General features: G+C 48.2%; 1 long non-coding RNA gene across 1 annotated transcript; it reads left to right on the top strand.

The window, feature by feature from the left end:
* The first annotated feature begins 9,367 nt into the window (after positions 1-9,367).
* LOC124692265 lies at positions 9,368-13,605 on the top strand. Its single transcript, XR_006999455.1, has 6 exons — positions 9,368-9,624; positions 9,846-9,947; positions 10,111-10,201; positions 10,382-10,425; positions 11,736-11,798; positions 12,822-13,605. It is a non-coding gene; the product is annotated as an uncharacterized LOC124692265 (long non-coding RNA).
* Positions 13,606-16,818: the final 3,213 nt, after the last annotated feature.

The following is a 16,818-nucleotide window of genomic DNA, read 5'->3' on the forward strand; positions in this document are numbered from 1 at the left end:
TGCCTTTTCGTCGGTTGCTTTTTCTCTTTTTTCGGAGGGTTGCTCTGAACGTTGACCGGGTTGGACGGTTTGATGAACTCCATCGTGCGGCTGTCCACCCGGGGGATCGGGGGATTTGATCCCCCGGGGGACGCTCAACACTACCCATAATCTTGTTGCAATCGGTGCATTCTGAGAGCTTTGCTGGTGCGTTTCAGTGCTCTGCAGCGATTTGGGCCTATGGCTTGTGGGCCTTTGTGGGAACAGCTGCCTCGCGCTCCGGACTTGGGCGGTGCGGTGCGGTTCGTTCCATCCTTCCTTTTCTCCTGGTCGGTGGCTGATGTATTTGGTGGTTCCTCCTGGGTTTGACCGAGCGATGGGTTCCTCTTGCCGCCGGCGATTTTTGGAGGTGTTGTTCCTCTCGCCGCCGTCGGCGATTCTCTTTCTACCGCCAGGTCTTCCCGTAGGCACCGTCGTTTGATGGTTCCTGCATTTCGTCTGGACAGGCCGCCTCTCTGGTGGGTGCCGCTTCATTTTTTTTGAGAAACACAGTACAAACGCAGGCGCTCACATACACGCGCATACACTCACCCCTATGAACGCACACACGCACACCCTACCCCTATGAGCACGTCCGGAAGACCGAGCCGGCGGATTGGATCTTGAAATTGACGAAGTCACCACGAGCGCCTCGCCGTCGACGGGAATGTCGCCTCCCACTGAAAGAATATTCCGCCTTTATGAGACACACAGATGTCAAACCTGGGGTTTGAACTCTGGTGGGCTGGGGGTACAACCACCCTCCTAACCACCCAACCTGAGGTTGGTTCTCTGGTGGGTGCCGCTTCTGTTCGTGCCGCCGTCCGGCCGGCTGCGTTCCCCAAGGTTCTATTCTCCCTACTCTTTTCCTCTTTTTTTGATTGCTGCTAATAAAGAACACCATCTTCTAAGGGCATGAGCAATGGAGGCAGCTGTCCAACTAGGCTTGGATAAAACTTTTGACATATGCATGCCATGTTATGGTCCCATTAATATGTCTTTTTCTCAAAAGCTGATTTGGTTTTTCTTTTTCTCTCTCACATTTTCCACTTTATGGCTGAAGAGGTTGCCTCCTGATGAAGAGGCTGCCTCCTCATCCAAACCTACTTTGGACCACCCGAACCTAGTTAAAGGTGTGAGGCAACACCCCTAGAGCTATGCATTGGGCATGCCCTAAGAGCACTAAGCTCCCAGGGTTGAGCACGCTCCTGGTTGATCCGCATGTCCCTATCGCGGGCCCCACGCGTAAAAAAGCAAGCTCCGTTAAATTGGAGCGATGTGAGTGCTCCTCTGCGCGGGGTTGAGGTTCAGGATCTTACGGCTCAAACAGCAAGGTGAGGCAATTTTCTCCATCTCCTCCCAATTTTTCAGTTGACATAAATTTCTATTTACTGGCAAGCTCGAATTTATACTGACTCAGATTGATCTATTATGTTTACTTCTTTTTCATGTCCATTGCAATAAATAATGCTACAATGCCGCCACCAGTGAACACTACTATAAATTTGACGGCAGTGCATAATAACTACCAAGTTATCTTGATGACGAAAGGAATGTAAATCTTACAAACAACTATTTACCTACGAAAAATGTGGTAGCGTGTGATTCTTCTTTCTGATTTGGCTTCATCGTTTCATTGCTTTTCACCACTTGCTAAATGTCTTACAGACAACTAATCATTCATTAGCCTGATTGTCTACTAAGATAAAAAAAATAGTTAGATTTCAGAAATTTTCATGTTTTGATATAAGGAAATGCTTCTATCTTAAGGTTGTTGTATCATTGCAAAATACCTTCTCATAGCTATTAAAGTAGCAGCTCTCTATTACTTTCAGGTAAGTTGTGTGCACTTTGTTACCTGGAACATGAAAAGATGTTTAGTTGTTTCAGCAAATGTTTATATGTGTAAACTTTCAGGCAATGCAATAAGGAGATAGACATTGGCAGGACCATATTGATTCAGATTTGTTCTTACCGTAAGCTAGGCTTTTATTTCTGAATTCTATTCTCCTACTGAATAGGACGTGCACAGAGCGATATGTTATGTTACTAGAAATAGTTCATCTGTGTGTTACCGCAAATCATCTATTTTTCTTGTTTCATTAATTGTTGCAGCTCTAGCTGATACTTCTATTTTTACCCTATTCTACATAGGTGGTACACTAGGACAATGCCCGCGCGTTGCTGCGGACGAGCAAAATACGTTCAACATTGCAACCGCACCCCGGTTCGGTTGGCATCGACGGTTCCAACCTCAACCTAGAGCACCTCCACACGAACGCAGCGCGCACCTGCTGCCTCCTCGTCCTCGTCTCCGGCGGTCCCCAACCCTCGCCGACGACTCCTTCAACGTCCGGTGAGCACCACGGCGGTTTCCTCCGTTCACTTCTCGCTTTAGTTGACCCCCTTCTTTCCATCTGTGGTGTCGGAGCTCGCCTCGCCGACCATGATCTATATTGTCATTGAGCTTTTACATGGGTAGATTTTTCCTCTCGTTTTGGAGCTCCTTCTACAATCCGACGGTTACATCGATAACTTTGGTTAGTTTGCCGATCTTGTGACCGCATCGGCACTCGCATTTCACCGGCCAGCATTCTCGTCCGTTCCTCGCTGCCTTTGATTTCCATATTAGTTGAATCTACTATACACCCTACCATCTCTCTTTCTTTTGTTCACGCAAGGATGAATGCCATGTCGTACACTCGAATTTTTGTACAGACTTGAACCACTTTTGTCATGTTGTATTGACTTTGCATTGATTTTGTGCTAAATCCAACGATGGAAAAAACCATGGTAGTGTTTGTTTCTTCATGTCGCACGTTAAGCAAATTACTGTACACGTTTCAGTACACATTCTACTCGAACAAGCCATGTCATGCCATCGTGCAGAAGGTAAAACTCACGTCGAGTTTGTACGTGGCATGTTCTGGCGGCATGTGCTGCTCCCTTCTCCTCCCGCTAGCAGAGCTGCTCCCTCCCGTCTTTGCCACACGAGCTTCCCCGCCGACGGCCGTTCCTCATGCCGTCATGCGTGCTCGACGCCCGCATCGAGCTGAGCTCCAACCCTCGCTCGCGCACGTCCTAATCCCGTGCCGGCCTGCTGCTTACCTCGACCCACCGCCTTGCATGGTGCTCCGGCCGACATCCACTCTCGCGCCCTGTGCTCCCCTTGAAGCACTCGAGCCACGCCGCTCGGCTTCCGCTCATCCACCGTTAAGACCACCGTTAAGACCAGCGCCTCGATCTAGCGCTAGGAGGATCCCCGTGTGGCTTGCAGCCTCGATCTAGCGCTAGGAGGAGAATTGCTCGGGGAGACGAAGACCAGCACGAAGCCATCGGATCGATCCAGCGCTAGGAGGAGAGCTACACGGGGAAACGAAAGCCGTCGGATCGATCCTTAGCTAGGAGAGCTGTCCGTGGAGGAGCCCGATGGATATTGGCGGATTCGAGTTGTAAAGGCCGCGTGCGATCGAGAGAAGCACCGGCCATCGCGTCCGCCTCCGATGTCCTGTTGTTGAGCAGGGGTATCGCTGGCGGCGGCGGAAAAAGCACGCGACAAGATTGCATTGTAGTGTCGCGGAATCGCTCGGAAGGTTGCCCTTTTATGTGCGCGATTACTTCGGTTTCCCGTGCTACAGTTAGAGTTCTGATTGGGATCGGGACGCATACTGATTGAATTAGGAAACACTTCCGTTTAGAGATCGAAGGAACTACGTACGAACCTTTTCAGCGGTAGATCCAAAGGAAAAAAACGGACCAACGGACCGAACGTTGGATTCCCAGGACGAAAGCGTAAAGTGGGTTGGACGAAAGCGTAAAGCGATGGACCAAACCAAGGAAACGTTAGCTCCTTTATTATTAGGTATAGATATTGATTTGAATGGAACGTACTTTGCTTTCAATTACGGGACTAATTTAAAGGATTATTGGTAGATCAGTTAATCCCCTATTAGTATCTTGGATTAATGGACCAATTAGGCATCCAACTATATGGTAAAATGGAAGTATAATTTCTGCTATTGATGCGTGTACATCTTGAGCTCATGTACCTGCTACACCTTGATATGTTTACTCCAGTTACAGGAGCTTGGCTACATTATTGACAACACCTAGATCATGGACGAGGTCCATGGCTTAGTGCAGATTGGAATTCCTCCCTGTTTTTTGTATCCTTCTAACAATTATAAGTAGGTTTTGCAAATAGAAACGTATGTCTTTACTAAAGTCATAGATATATGCACCAATAGATTTTTTTTATGGATGTATGACAAGCCGCTGTTTCTCTTTTAGACCATGATGCAGTAATCAGGAAACAAGTTAACACTTAATTTGCTAACGCTAAGATCTGATCCATAAGTCAATTTATCAAATTACTTAGAGCATCTCCAGTCGCGTCCCCCAAACCGTCCCCCAAAGCGCGCCGGATCGAGCGTTTGGGGGACGTGTTTTGTTGGTGCCGCGTTTGGGGGACGTCGCTCCCCAGCCGCGTCCCCCAAACGCCGCCTCCAATCGAAATTCAAATAGATGCATTCAAAAGAGATCGTTCCCGCCGGTTCGTCGCGATCGAGTAGCGGCGATCGATCAAAGTACTGGGCGCGCGATCATATTACGGCACCGGTGGTGCATGCAAATTAGAAGAAGGGGTTGGTCGACGGCGTCGTGTCCCGAGTCGACGCAGGCTCGTCGAGCACGACGACCTCGTCGCGATCGCCCTGTTCCCGTGCATGGTGCGTCCGCTCCGTCGCCGACGCGAGGCCGACGCAGGTGTAGCGATAGAAGACGCGTCGCACCTGCTCTGCTGCGCTCGCCGCCGCCGCCGATGCCGATGCCGCCGCCGAGGCCGCCGCGTCCGCCGCCGCCATTTTGGCTTCGATGTCGTCGAGGATCCGGCCTTTGAAGAAGTTGTGCGCCGCTCGCGTCCGGGAGACATTCCTCTCGTCGACGTTCTCGGCAGGGACATGTCGTCCTCGCGTTTCTTGAGCTCCGGCTTCTCCTCTTGCCTCTTGAGCAGCTCGGCCCACCTTTGGTCGGCCTTCTTGTCGCGGGAGATAAAGGTCGAGGAGACGTCGGCGAGGCATTTCGTGATCGACGCTGCGTCTTCTCGGACGACGCAGCGTCGGCCAAGGCGGCCTTGGCAGCCTTGTTGCCGATGGGACGCCCTCGCCGACGTTGCCGCGGCGCGTCCGGATCAATGGCGTCCTTCCCTTGGACAACGACGGGCGCGTCAACTTCCATTTCTCGTTCCCTTTGAGCTTGCCATAGCAATGCGTCAGCGCGAAAGACTTGTGACCTTCCGAGTACTTGGCGTACAATTCCATAGCCCGATCAAACTAACCAAAGGAAGCAGAGTCATTTCATCGAACACAATGTGGGCGCTACGGATTATGGAAGAAACGGTCGTACCAGTTGGCCGACGTCGGCGCCGCTGTCGCCTGCGGTCTCTAAGTCGTGATGGTACCCATGGAAGGAGTTCACCGACGCCCTGGATGATGGCCCATCGCGTCGACATTGCCTTCCGGCTCCTCTTCATTGGCACTTTCCGGTAGTCGGCGTTGATCGGCTTGCGCTCATCGAACTCGGCCTTGATCCTCGCCCAATACTTCTCGCCTTTTTGGTTGGCGCCGATGATGGAGTCATGGCTCACCGTCGCCCACGACTCGCACAGACAAAGATCTTCCAGAACCGTCCACTTCGGGCCTCGTGTGCCCAACGCCTTCTTCTTCTTCTTCTTCGTCCTCACGCCGTCCGCGTCTACCTCCACGAGATCATCGTCACCGGCACCCTCGTCGTCCTCTTCCTCGCCGCCCTCTTCCTCGCCGCCCTCTTCGTCCTCAACGTCGTCCTCCTCGTCGTCCTCCACCCCGTCCTCTTCCTCGTCGTCCTCCTCCTTAACCCCGTCGTCCTCCTCGGCACCGGCGCCGTCGTATTCGAGCGGACCCCTGCGGCCGGTGAAAGGGCCGCCGTCCGGACCGGGTCCTGGCTCGCGTTGCTCGTACGCCGGGGAGTAGAGGTTGTTGGGGTTGAAGCCGCCGTGCGGCGGCCGCATCCCGGTAGTGCGGCGACAAGTTAGGCGTCACGCACCCGGGAGTGGCGGAGGGGCCGTCGTTGTAGAAGGCGGCTTGCGACGGAGAGAAGACTCCCGGAACGTACACCGGCACGTTCGTACTATATGGGCTCGCGTTGGTGGCGGCGATACACCCGGCGATTATGCGGCCGGTGGCGGCGCGCCGCGGAGCCTTCTTCTCCGGCCTCCGCCGCCCTCCGTCCTTTCCGCTCCGCCGTCGATAGCTTCCGGCGCGAGGCAATCTTGCTGCCATTCATCTTCGGTCATGCCTTCGAGGCTTCTTCTTCGCGGTCGGCGCCTTCCGCGGCTTCGCGAACGGCGCTTTCGCCCCTATCGTCGCATTGCCGGCGGCTTCTTGGCCGCTTTCTTCGCCATCTTTTTGGGGGCTGTCGGCGGCGCCATGGAATGGGGAGAGGGTAGCGGCGGCGGGTGCACGGCGGGAGGGAGAAAGAAATCGGCGGGATAGGAGAAATGAATCGGCGGCGGGATATGTTTTGGGAGGCCTCGTGCGCGGCGGTATAGGCGCGATTTGGCGGGAGCGGCGGGATTTGGCGGGAGTGTGAGACGAATTTTCCCTGTGCCGGCGACGGGTCGGGCCCGCGTCGGTTGGCCTCGCTTTCGTTGTGTCCGGCGTCCCCGGTGCGTCCCCGTGGGACGGGGACGGGCTCGGGGCGCCGGACACCGTATCGGGACGCGCCGGACAAAAAAGGGCTTTGGGGGACGCGGCTGGAACGCTTTTTTTGTCCGGCGCGCCCCAAATCGCTTTGGGGGACGGTTTGGGGGACGCGACTGGAGATGCTCTTAGGAAGCCCCAAATGGACTATGTTTCAACATGGCCGTACGGATGTTCGCATGCGAGACTCCATCCAACTATTCTGCATCCATCTAGCAAAGCAGCGTGAGTGAAGCACCCTCCACTTTGCAGGTAAGTAGAAGTTCCTATTTGTTATGTGAGGATCACATTCTATTATGAACGTTGGTTTGAACAAGAGGAGCCATGCCTAAATGATGGGCCTCCGGGATGTGATTGATGTCTGTGGACTTAGCGATCCCGGTTTCGTGGTTCGGGATACAGTACTATGTTTTTATGCTGGAAGAGTATGCATGGCATAATGTATTCTTATAGTTCCTTGATCACCCCACAACTTGAGCTTAGCAACTGTAAGATTTGTATCTATGCTAATGGAGACAGAGCATTTCATAAAGTTGATCACTCGTGTATGATTTTCTGTTAGTGTAAAGATTTTATAAGCTATAGTTTTGCGAACATCACCTTTGTTGGTAACAAAGTTTTTTCACGTCTGAAGAGATGATCTTTTAACTCTGGTGTCATTGGTATGGATTGTAATGTGTGCCTAACTGTTCAAAATGTTGAGTCAACATATGAAAGTGCTGAAGATGTATTCTTGATTAAAGTTGTGGAACTCCAATATACAAACCTATACATGAACTCCGGGTGCAGTTGTATGCTTATATTCAGCATAATATTTATAATATTAATTTTGAATCGCACTGTTATTACACCTTATTTAAAACTGAATGTTATATATTTTGCTTACTTGTGCCCCGGATATGGGAGCAAGCGTTGGCATTATTGTTGTGTTGCTTTTCAAGGAAATTTGTGTTTCCTTCTGAGATGGTCCACTCAAATGTGCATACGCGAGGACTTGAACCTAGGGTACTTGGTCGCATGGAGAAAACACTTTTTGAAAAACAATTTTCATTTTTAGTGAGCTCCATAGTAAAGCTATGTACTACCCCCTCCATTCCAACAAATAAGGCTTATATTTTCTTTTAAAATGTCAAGCCAATTAAAATTTAACCAGACTTTTGGAAAAATATAAATGGAGTAGCTTTCCTGTTAACATTTATACTATTCTCACACTTCCTTTCATGCCTACATATGATAGTTATCTGTGTTATATATAAAACAACATATGAGTACTTAAATCTCCATGGATTGAACTTGTTGTTGGATCCCCGTGTATCGTGTGATTTTATGATGCCAGTTTATTCGATTTTCATGTAGTTTCTCAGTTAAAAGTTGCGCTTAATCTGAAAAGAGCTGGAAGAAATCAGCACATGTATTGCTTCTCAGCAAGAAGTAGAAGAGGGTAGAATGTGAAGGCCAAGAGAAAATGTCTGAGAGGAAAGCATAGTAGCTGTTGCGAGTGAACATCAGCATCCAAGAGGTGTCATATCCTGCATTAATGGTTATGTTGATCCAGGTACTCCCTCCTTCACAGTTTATTAGGCGCGCGCGTACCCCTAGGTCACCAATTTAACCTATATAATTTAAATTATATAATATAAAAATTATATCATTAGAAAATAGAACATCTGAACTTTCTAATGATATAATTTTTATAACATATAACTAATGCTAACTTGATCAAATTTGCAACCTAGGAATACGCGCGTGCCTTATAAACTGTGAGAGAGGGAGTAGCAAATATGGAGGCTGGGCTGTGATCATCACAGGTGAAACCAGATGCATTATAGCTGCTACAGCTGGGAAGACAAATCTAGATTTTGATGCCTTACAAACTGAAGCTATGCCTAGGCCCTGTGAAACTACTATAGCTGATTAGCAGAACTGTTGTGTACTTGGTAGGTAAATGAGCTTGGCAGATAATTTGGATGGAAATCGAAGCAATTCTGCCGGATGCGGCTCTAGGGGAGGGGTCAGCAAATATCCGTCGTGTAATCTTTAGGTTTCTTTCCTTTCGGTTGCTTTGATGTTTTGTGAATTTTATGCGTAGGAGTAGAACTGGTTGCTTACTTCTGTTTGGTTATTTGATATTTTCTATCTACCAAAACAAGAATTTGCAAGCTTGAGATAGGGTTATGTTCAACAAACCTACATGATAAAGAGATAAAAAAGTGTGGCAAGATACTGTCCTTTGTGTCCTCCCCAGCGGTGTACACATTGCCTGAAACAAGATGCAGCCTAACGAGCACAACATGATGGAGAAATAAATGCAAGCAACCGAAAGCGGCGCGGCAAAGCGCGCATGGTCCATCTAGTACCTTGGAGAAGGCCTACGTAGTGGGAGTGGCTGGCAGGCGCGGGGTGTCGCCGTGTCGAAGTGCGCACCAGGCGATTAGCAGGGAGTGGTGGTGGCTGGAGGTGGTGACGTGGGGTGAGCCGCTGGCACCAGGACAGAGGTAGTAGGGGACGGCGGCGTCGTGGATCTGCCGCGTGAAGACGACGAAGGGGAGGGGCTGGGGCCAGCGTGTGCGGCTGTTGGTGCCCGACTGGCCGACTCGCAGGACTGCCTCGGCTTCGACCACCGCAGCAAGGCCGTTGAGTGCCTCATCAACGCCTTCTCCACCGCCATCGATTAGCCCACTGCTTGACCCGGCCGCCTTCATCGCCATGCCTGGCTGGGCCTGCGCGGCAAGCAGCAGCAACAGGGAAGCAGGTCCTGGTGTCGCAGCACATCGGAGAACAACACCTCACTCTCAGCCTCTGTTGTTTCCTGGAATACAAGTCGTCCGCGTATCTGTCCTCCCTTCTGCCAGCATCTTGGTGTTTACAGGTTGGCTTCCCATGTTCCTATTTGTGTTCTGATGATTGAACTTATTATTTGTCTCAAGTGTGCACTTCAACTCTTTGAGTAAATGTCTATGGTTGTATCGGCAAGGAGTGGGTTCTACTTCCTTGATTTTTTTGTGGTTCAAGACATTCCTAGCATATAGGTATAACTACATGGATACTTGTTTGCTTGATTGAATTAAATTTCTGGCTTTGGCATTGCAGACGGTGCACACTGCAGTACGTGGTACTTACCGGAAAGACTGCACAAAAACGAGAAAACAAGGAGTACACAGCCAAGAGAGTATTAGTGTACAGAAGAGCATGGTATGTCTTGGTACTTTTACTAATACAATTTTCAGGTGATCTATAATTTTATTTTGTCTCACTCTATTGTTAGAACAGTATGTACACCCAGAGCAACCTCTTTTTTCCTTGAGTCGCATGCGCCACATTGGACACTATTGATCTTTTTTTGAGTTGTTCTCAGGTAATGGAGTAGGACTAGCCAATGCAGAGTTTTGGTGCACAGTGTGCTGGACTGCTGGATCGGTGTACTATGTTGTACTTACCATCCACAGGTCATACTATTTTCTGAAAAGATCATGCATATTTTGCTGAAACTTATTAAATTTGTTTTTAGTTCAATTATCATCCAAGACTTGACTGCACATCCATCTTACTACTGATTAAATAGGATATGTTGATCCAAGAGGTACATGCTATTTATTTATACTCACGTCCGTTTCTCATGATTTCAGGCCTAACATCGGAAAATTGGGCTACACATCAACTTATGGTGAGGGTAAGTAAATCAGGGTTTTCATCTTTTTTGAGAGATTTACCATTATTATCTTGGCGGTTTGTGGGTTAGAGTTCCTAACTGTGCAACATCTTATGATCATACTATTAATTAAATACTGATCCTTTTGCTGGTCTCCCAATATAAGCTATGTGTTTTCTTTTGTTTTATATGATTATGAATGAAAAGAAAAAATCAAGAATTAGTGTTATGGCTGGTATCAGCTCTCTAAGATTTGAATGCGTATACTTTTGCATGAGTTAGCATGAAGAAAATCACAACCATGCTTCTGAAACACTTAAATAAGGGGATGGTCAGCTCCTATTTGTTGAAGTAAGATACTAGTTGGGAGACAAAGAAATCACTATCTATTTCTCTGTTAGATGATTAAATGACTTAATTTTTCCCTATACGTGGATACAAACAATTACTCAAAAGATGATATTGATAGTACAACCTGAGAAAGATAATTAGTGCATCTACAGAACACTATATTTGATAAACAGACAGATTCCTATATTTTCGTATTTCTTCATTATTATCTTTTATAATTGGGCTCTTGAACTAATCTGATGTACTCTTCTTTTCGTGGTGGCATTGAATGTTGCATTTGGTGGTTACTACTTTTGAAGGATCATGTTGGTTCCTATATTTTCATGAGTTGCATTCAGTGATTCAGAATAGTGAAATGTTATTTTTATGCAATGGTTTAGTTTTCCAGAGTGATCTAGACTTACTAATCTCTTACAAAACATTTGCGTCTATTTACCATTACGCCTTCACCATACAGTGGCTTCTTTGGGTTCAGAGGCAATTAATATCGAGTCGTAGTTGTGCAATAGAGTACCAGGCCACATATTTATGCTTGACGCAACAAGGGAGATGATTGTTCTAGAGTTTACCTCTATGGTAGTGTTTCTCTACAAACACTTTGGACTGCAATTGTTTTCCTAAAATCTTTAGGTTCTTTTTTTTCCAAATTTTCAGCAGAACTATGCGGTTTCAACTGAACTAATATAGAAAAGAATCAAAATGAGCCAGGTCAGATTATTTGATATGTGCCATGAAATTCGGCAATTTATTATTTTTATTGTTTTTTGGAAATATAGACATGGATGATTCATCTAGGGATACGATTCTTGCTCATATTACCGCGTGATGAGTGCAATAGGTCATATCACATGTTTATTTGGTCATTCTGATTTCTTCCAACATTGGATCTGCTGTGGTATTTCTTGGCCTCCTCCATTTTTTTTGGCTTTCTCCTCTGTTATGCACATATTACATGGTAGTTGGTGCTCCTTTTTCTACAGGTTGATACTTTACCTACAAGTCAGTGTGGATCTTCCCCTTCATGCTAGGTGCTAACAAAGAAGGTACATAAAAGCCTGTTTGAAAGTGTTGCACAGTACTATTTGAATTTTGTTTTTTTGATTATGTCGTAAAACAAATCGATTACTCTACGTGATAAATACTGTAGTAATTCATAATTTAGGCAGTGCCCTTTGAACAATGACAAACATAATTAGGGTGTATAGTTCTTTTTACCCCGGATGGCTGGAGGGAAATAAGTAATGTCGAAAGAAACATAAATCGGCCCGTTGCTTTGTTAAATGGATTTCACATCTCGATCACAAGAACTTCCGATGAAATATATTGATATTTATAGTGAGGAAGTGCAATATGTTAATTTAATATATTAATCTAGCAATAAAACCGAAGTTCTTCAAATGGTTGTTGATGTGTTGTTTCACCTAAACTTTCCCACTTCGAATCGTAATTGCCAAAAATACTGAAATGCTACAGTCAAATTTAGTTGTGTTATTCACCCAAAGAGTAGTATCTGAGCATGTGACTCGAGTCTCTTTTCCAAACTATCAATGTATCTGCATAATTCTGATAAAGAGAACCGTTAGTCTACGAAAAATGATCCTTTGGGTTTGATGGTGTTCTGTCCTTTGGACATTTCTGTTCATTTTTAACCGCATGTAACTAGAAACGAGGTTTGCTCTAAATGGCTAAAAGTGGGGCCATTTTAGAGAACCAAAACACCAAGTGTGGTGTATAGTCCTGATGTGCTCTCGCTGACATATTTGTGTAAGTTCTTAATTCTTTCTCTACTAAACTTTTGATTGTTCAGTTAGCGGTTATATTTTACTTCCAATGTTGATTCTAATGGTTGTCCAGGTTGTAGGTTTCAGCACTGGAATAGTATGCCCAGAGCCTTTTTTTAATGGATTTTTATGAGCTATTGACCTTTTTGGCACTTGTTGTGAGCTTATAATTATGAAAGTTTATTAGCATATAAATCCTCCATGCCATCATTGCATATCAATAGTATTCTGATTGTGCAATTTCTGAAAAAATCATGGCTACAATTTTGTTTATTTGTGCTTCAGGTTCAGGTCCCTGTGGCTCTCTTGCTAGCACCTTCAGCCACAAGTCTTAGGCGATCATCAAGAACTCATCCAACCTGGTGCCTCAGTTCAAGATTTGAATACTTTTGCAGACCCACTTATACAAGTCGATCCATCATGGAAGCTTAACTCGGGTCAACAAACAACACATGCAGGTTCGGTAATTGTCATCCAAAACTTTGGAACTCCTCACTGATCCCAACTCCATGTCTCTGTAGTCTCGCCCCAGGTCTCTTTGGCACTTCAACCCGAAGCATTTGGGCTGCAACTCGCAACTCATAACGGAGCAATTCTACGCATCCAGGATGCATATTGATTCTAGGACAATAAGGCGCTATCTACCGCAGTTGCAGCCAATGATTTCGTATTAGCTCCAGGTCATTGGGAGATTGCTCCTCAGTCAGTATTAAACAGTTCATCATTCAGTCAAAACAGGATCTATCACATTCCGAGGCACCACAACTATCGACTGCATCATCAGGTTAAGCTGCCACTTAGGTTGCTTGATAGAAGTGTTGCTTTTTGGGCTTAAGTGATTCTCTAGCATCTGGGTTATGCTCAATGAGAGTTGTTCTTTGAGAACATGCACTGCTGCCGTTCAGACATGTAAAGCGTTGGTAATTAATGAAATTCCCCATATGAAAAAGTCAAAAGCTTCCATTGGATTTTTTCTGTTTGTTTGTGAGAGCATAAACGTTGTTTATCATGTTGTAAGAGATATGTTCACTTATTTTCCATTTCTGATTACCTACAACGTGAGATATCCCTTGCTTTTTGAATCATGTATGAATACTCAATGTCAGGATGCACTTTATATATACCATTTCTTCCTTTTGTTGGATAATACCCTTCAGATCTAGGTTCAGATGCTTCTCTTGATTAATATACGCTTTACAATGATCAGTACTATATTGTAGTGTTTCTTCTGCCATCTAACTGTCTGCCCCTTTTTCACAGATAGATAATCTTTACGATGTGTAGCGTCTTAGATTAGTAATTATGCAATCAAGTAGCTATTTTTTCCAAATATCGCTTCACTTTTTTCTTGCAAGCGGTTATATTTGTGGACTTGGGCGATCTGCTATATTTTTCTTTTGAACAGGCAACAGGGCCTAGAAGGCCCCAGATTTTCATTCAGATCACACGTGGCGGGTACAAATTACAATGAGGCCCGGGTACAAATTACAATGAGGCCCCCTTGACAACTCTCGCCCTGAGAAACCTAAGATTTGAAGAAAGGCCCTCACGCTTTACAAAACACACCCCGAGACAAGAATTAGAAAAGCAATCGGGTCCCTGAGACGCTCCGCCACCAGACGTCGGCGTCCTCAAGGCGTCGCCGCCGAGGAACAGGGCGCATACGCTCGAACACCCAACTCCGGCGTAACTCCATCGCCGCTGGACACCTGGAAACCACCGGGGACGAACCACTTGGTGGAATCTGGGCGCCGAGCACCAGCAGCTAGGAAGAGAGGCCTCCGAACTGGAGGTTGTAGTGAAGTCGCCATGCCGGCCGAAGATCGTGGAGGCGAGCAGGTCGTCCACGTGGTTGAGCTCGTTGAAGAAGAACCTTAGAAGAAGCCGATGCTGGTTGAAGAACAGCAGATCCGGCTCCTCGCCACCGCGGCAGGCCAGGAGCCACTGCCCTTCCGAGCTGTTCGTCACCGACCCGCGACGGCGAGCCAGCCTCCTAGCATGAACCAGAGCTGAGGAGCACCGCCTACCAACCCCCTCGCCACCAAGGCCGGCCGAGCGGTAATCGGAGGTCCAACATGGCCCCTCGCTGGTAGTTCTCTCAAAGCATCCATGGCCGAGAGATCCCTCAGCTCGGCAGCTTCTCTAGAGGGCAGAAGAGGGCTCAGAAACGCCTTATTGGAGGAGGAGCTGGTGCTGCGCCGCTCCGCCCATGGCTCCGACCACCGGAGCAGAAGCAGAGGGAGAAGCACCCCTAGGACGCCGGAGATCTGGCGGAGAAGATCCGCGGCGGCGCTCCATCTACGGGGCATACGCCCAAACACAGGCATGAAGCCAAAAACCGAAGAAACCTATAGATCTACAACCTATCTACTCCGGCACCTGCACCAGGCCAACTCCGGCCAGCTAGCCTGGCGGAGCGGCCGTCGGCGGCCCGGTCAACGGTGGAGGCCTCTCAAGGCTACTGTAGAGGGAGGAGAGCGGTGCAGGGGAAAATGAGAGGCGTCACCTAGAAACCAGGCGATCTGCTATATTATTGTGTTGTTTCTTAGTATGCTTGCGCTACCTGCAGTTTTATAGTTGACATACTCATGTTATCTCAGGGCAACAGTTAGACGAATGTATACAAGGAGCCTCTCTTTGTATGAGCGGCCCCCACCGCCACTTATATATTTCCTGTTTGGGTTTTCTCATCCTCACTTTGTTCTACTTTATCGGGATCCTTTGTCATTTTTATTTTTGATTTACACTTTCCATACTTATCGTGTTTTGGTTCTTTGGATATCATTAACCTCTTTCCAGATGATTCTTGGTTCTACCAAGGGAGCCAACAAGTTTATTCATTGATATTCTCACCGCACACCGATGATCTCATTGTTTTTTGCCATTTTGAACAGCCACTCAGAAAACACCGTAGCCGCAACTCCTCCCGGGCCTGCCTCCTGGGCCACTCGCGTGAGCGGTTCTGGAGGACCCCAACCCTAAATCTTAGTGGCCCGCTCGATCTGCCTCTCCCGGCCACTACGTCGTCGGTGGCGGCCTCGACTGACCGTTGAAGGCGGCGGGTGCTGGAGGCGCGCCCCCGACGGGCCCCCTTCGCGCGGAGGCGGGATGTCACCGGGGTTGCGAGGGTAGTGGAGCGGAGCGGCCGGCGGCGGGGGACCTCGGTGGACGTCGTCGGCGCACGACGGAGAGCGCAGATGAGCTGCAGTCTCCGGCATGGAAGGCAACAAGGAGGGGAGCGTGGGGGCGCGACGGGACGACCGGGAAGCGACGACGCAAGTTCCGATCTTGGGGGTGGCGGCGCGGAGGATGCTTGGCCAGGGGAGTTCCTGGTGCATCGACCGCCTGCTCCCGTGTTGAGGACGAGTTGCGGAGGCTTCCGGTGGTGCCGGCGTGGGAGGAGGAGGTTGGGCGGGCTCAATCTGGACCTTCTCGGACCGGATCTGGCCTTCTGAGGGCTGGGTCGTCAGTTGGTTGTTGCCTGGAGTGGGCGTGCCGGCGCGGATGTCCTAGCCCTTGCCGAGGTGGTGGGAGGTTGTTGTTCTATGTCAAGGTCGGAGTTGGAGGTTCTCTCAGTCGTGTCAGAGACCATGGATTGGCGACCACGATGGCGAGGAGCTACGGTGGCGGCGGTGTGAAACCACATGGACAGTGTTGTCCCAAACCTTGAAGGCGCGGAGAAGAGCGATGATACAGGTGAAAGTCCTGACTTGTCGGGTGTCGTGCTCCTCCTTGGAGGCATCGCCGAGGAGTGTCTGCATCTCCTTCGTGCTCCCTTGGTTTGGTAGTTTTCTCCGGGCGGAAGCCTCGGTCCATCGGACTGGCGCGATGGCGGCGGCCATGATGTCGTTCCTTTGTTGGGAGCTTCGCGTTTGGAGACACGGCTTGGAGGTCCTGTTGTGTTTCCTCCAGTGTTCGCCGTTGTCCTAAGATTTCTTCAGAGGCGCTATGCACACCATGGTTGGCGAGTCCAAGACGATACCTTCTCGGGACCGACCGAGTTCCGCCATCTTCTTCTTATGATGGTGTGTCAACAAAGAGTCCTTTTGAAGTTGTTGGTCTCCGGAGGCATTCAACATTGGTCGAGACGCGGCTTTGTTGTTAGCTTAGGATAGGTTCTTTCATGTTGTTGTTGTTGTTTTGTTTGTGGTGGTTGTCTTCGGATTAGCCGGTGTGGAGTTCGTGCAACGAGTGGTAGCTTTCTTATATTCAAACCTCTGTCTTCTATAAATATAAGGTACATTTTTGGCGTACTCTTGAAAAAAAAGAGTTAGAGTGACCA

The sequence above is a fragment of the Lolium rigidum genome, chromosome 2 (genome assembly GCF_022539505.1).
Source record: "Lolium rigidum isolate FL_2022 chromosome 2, APGP_CSIRO_Lrig_0.1, whole genome shotgun sequence".
Classification (NCBI taxonomy): domain Eukaryota; kingdom Viridiplantae; phylum Streptophyta; class Magnoliopsida; order Poales; family Poaceae; genus Lolium; species Lolium rigidum.